The following is a 4,191-nucleotide window of genomic DNA, read 5'->3' as shown; positions in this document are numbered from 1 at the left end:
CTACAGTTTCTGATTCTCAACACTACAGTCTACAGTCACTGATCCTCAACACTACAGTCTATAGTTACTGATCGTAAACACAACAGTCCTCAGTCTACAGTCTCTGATCCTAAACACTGCAGTCTACAGTCTCTGATCCTCAAGACTACAGTCTACAGTTTCTGATTCTCAACACTACAGTCTACAGTCTTTGATCCCCAACACTACAGTCTACAGTCACTGATCCTCAAAACTACAGTCCTCAGTCTACAGTCTCTGATCCTCAACACTACAGTCTACAGTCTACCGTCACTGATCCTCAACACTACAGTCCTCAGTCTATAGTCACTGATCCTCAACACTACAGTCCTCAGTCTACAGTCTCTGATCCTCATCACTATAGTTTACAGTCTCTGATCCTCAACACTCCAGTCTACAGTCACTGATCCTCAACAATATAGTCCTCAGTCTACAGTCACTGATCCTCAACACTACAGTCTACAGTCATTGATCCTCAACACTCCAGTCGTCAGTCTATAGTCACTGATCCTCGACACTACAGTCTACAGTCTCTGATCCTCAACACTACAGTCTATAGTCTCTGATCCTCAACCCTACAGTCTACAGTCTATAGTCACTGATCCTCAACACTACAGTCCTCAGTATACAGTCACTGATCCTCAACACTACAGTCTATAGTCACTTATCCTCAACACTCCAGTCTAAAGTCACTGATCCTCAACACTACAGTCTACAGTAATGAATCCTCAACACCACAGTCTACAGCCTTTGATCCTCAACACTACAGTTCTCAGTCTACAGTCACTGAACCTCAACACTACAGTCTACAGTCTCTGATCCTCAACACTACAGTCTACAGTCTCTGATCCTCAACACTACAGTCTACAGTCACTGATCCTCAACACTACAGTCCTCAGTCTACAGTCACTGATCCTCAACACTACAGTCCTCAGTCTACAGTCACTGAGCCTCAACACTACAGTCCTCAGTCTATAGTCACTGATCCTCAACACTACAGTCCTCAGTCTACAGTCACGGATCCTCAACACTAAAGTCCTCAGTCTACAGTCTCTGATCCTCAACACTATAGTTTACAGTCTCTGATCCTCAACACTCCAGTCTACAGTCTCTGATCCGCAAGACTACAGTCTACAGTTTCTGATTCTCAACACTACAGTCTACAGTCACTGATCCTCAACACTACAGTCTATAGTTACTGATCCTAAACACAACAGTCCTCAGTCTACAGTCTCTGATCCTCAACACTGCAGTCTACAGTCTCTGATCCTCAAGACTACAGTCTACAGTTTCTGATTCTCAACACTACAGTCTACAGTCTTTGATCCCCAACACTACAGTCTACAGTCACTGATCCTCAAAACTACAGTCCTCAGTCTACAGTCTCTGATCCTCAACACTACAGTCTACAGTCTACCGTCACTGATCCTCAACACTACAGTCCTCAGTCTACAGTCTCTGATCCTCAACACTACAGTCTACAGTCAAGGATCCTCAACACTATAGTCCTCAGTCTACAGTCACGGATCCTCAACACTACAGTCTATAGTCTCGGTTCCTCAACACTTCAGTCTATAGTCTATGATCCTCAACACTACAGTCTACAGTCTCTGATCCTCAAAACTACAGTCTACAGTCTCTGTGCCTCAACACTACAGTCCTCAGTCTACAGTCTCTGATCCTCAACACTACAGTCCTCAGTCTACAGTCTCTGATCCTCAACACTACAGTCCTCAGTCTACAGTATTTTATCCTCAACACTACAGTCTACATTCTCTGATCCTCAACACTACAGTCCTCAGTCTACAGTCTCTGATCCTCAACACTACAGTCGTCAGTCTACAGTCACTGATCATCAACACTACAGTCTACAGTCACTGATCCTCAACACTACAGTCTACAGTCACTGATCCTCAACACTACAGTCTACAGTCACTGATACTCAATGTGCTCAGACCCTCCTGTACTCCCTGTTCACCCATGACTGCATAGCCAGATACATGTCCAACTCAATCATCAAGTTTGCAGAAGACAGTGGTAGGCCTGATTACCAACAACGAGGGCCCAGGCAAAATGGTGCCAGCAAAATAACCTCTCTCTCAAAGCCAACAAAACAAAGGAGCTGATCGTGGAGACATAGCAGAGTGCTACAGGTCGACCGAGAAATAGACTAGAGGTTTACCGATTAATCGGAATATATATGTACATATATTTTTATACCTTTATTTATTTAACCAGGCAAGTCAGTTAAGAACACATTCTTATTTTCAATGACAGCCTAGGAACAGTGGGTTAACTTCCTTGTTCAGGGGTAGAACGACAGATTTTCACCTTGTCAGCTCGGGGGTTCCAATCTTGCAACCTTACAACTAACTAGTCCAACGCTCTAACCATTGCACTCCACTCCTGTTACGCGAACGCGTTGAAAAATCATTATCGGTCGACCTTTAGCGCCCACCCTTATCTTAGTCTATGTCATGAAAAGAGCAGGTGTTCCTAATGTTTAGTTCACCCAGTATATACTCAGTATGTACTGTATTCTAGTCAAGGCCCATCCTGTATAACTACTGCTGTACACACCTTGTCTATACATATGCTGTCCATACACACTATCATATATATATATATATATATATATATGTGGGTGGCAGGTAGCCTAGTGGTTAGAGCATTAGACTAGTAACCGAAAAGTTGCAAGATCAAATCCCCGAGCTGACAAGGTACAAATTTGTCGTTCTACCCCTGAAAAAGGCAGTTAACCCACTGTTCATAGGCCTTTATTGAAAATAAGAATTTGTTCTTAACTGACTTGCCTAGTTATTTCAATTTAAATAAAAATATATATATATATACACAGTATATTTATATTCCGAACTAACACTGCTCGTTTCTTAAATGTTTTGGGGTGTTTGTGTGTATTATTTTGTGTTGTTAGGTATTACTGCTCTGTTGGAGTTAGGAACATAAGCATTTCGACTATACCCACGTTAAAATCTACAAAAAATGTGTAAAATGTGATTTGATTTGATGTCCAACGCCAAGTCAACGCCAAGACAACCCGCCTCGGTCCCTTTACTCACCACAGTCTCTCAATATCTGTCTCTCTCTCTACCTTCTGACTGATTTGATTTGATTTGATTTGATTTGACTGTCACTGTCCATAAAACAACAATATAAATAAATAATAAATAATAAATACATATACATGTATATGTAACAAACAAATATCAATTGAACTTGTCAGAGGGAGTTGTCCCAACATGTTAAATATGTCCCTGCTAGTACAGGTGAACACAGAGATCATCCCCTCACCCAGAAACGAGCACTGCTAGGGGTGATTCTCTGTCACTAACTGTCCCATCTTCTCCTCCTCGTCTCCCCTCTTCTCCTCCTCCGCCCTTCCTCTCCCCTCTTCTCCTCCTCCTCCCTTCCTCTCCCCTATTCTCCTCCTCCTCCCTTCCTCTCCCCTCTTCTCCTCCTCCTCGCCTCCCCTCTTCTCCTCCTCCTCTCCTCTTCTCCTCCTCCTCGCCTCCCCTGTTCTCCTCCTCCTCGGCTACCCTCTTCTCCTCCTCCTCGGATACCCTCTTCTCCTCCTCCTCACCTCCCCTCTCCTCCTCCTCCTCACCTCTTCTCCTCCTCCTCCCCTCCTCTCCCCTCTTCTCCTCCTCCTCCTCCCCCCTCTTCTCCTCCTCCTCTCCTCATCCTCCTCTGCCTGCTCATCTCCACTCTCCTCCTCCTCCTCCCCTCCTCTCCCCTCTTCTCCTCCTCCTCTCCTCATCCTCCTCTTTCTGCTCATCTCCACTCTCCTCTACCCTCCTCCTCCTCTCCTCCTCCTCCCCTCCTCTCCCCTCTTCTCCTCCTCCTCCCCTCCTCTCCCCTCTTCTCCTGCTCCTCTCCTCATCCTCCTCTGCCTGCTCATCTCCACTCTCCTCTACTCTCCTCCTCCTCCCCTCCTCCTCCTCCCCTCCTCTCCCTTCTTCTCCTCCTCCTCTCCTCCTCTGCCTGCTCATCTCCACTCTCCTCTACCCTCCTCCTCCTCTCCTCCTCCTCCCCTCCTCTCCCCTCTCCTCCTCCTCCTCCCCTCCTCCTCTCCCCTCTTCTCCTCCTCCTCTCCTCCTCTGCCTGCTCATCTCCACTCTCCTCCTCCTCTCCTCCTCCTCCTCCCCTCCTCCT

The sequence above is a fragment of the Oncorhynchus mykiss genome, chromosome 32 (assembly GCF_013265735.2).
Source record: "Oncorhynchus mykiss isolate Arlee chromosome 32, USDA_OmykA_1.1, whole genome shotgun sequence".
NCBI lineage: Eukaryota > Metazoa > Chordata > Actinopteri > Salmoniformes > Salmonidae > Oncorhynchus > Oncorhynchus mykiss.
This window is presented reverse-complemented; position numbering follows the sequence as displayed.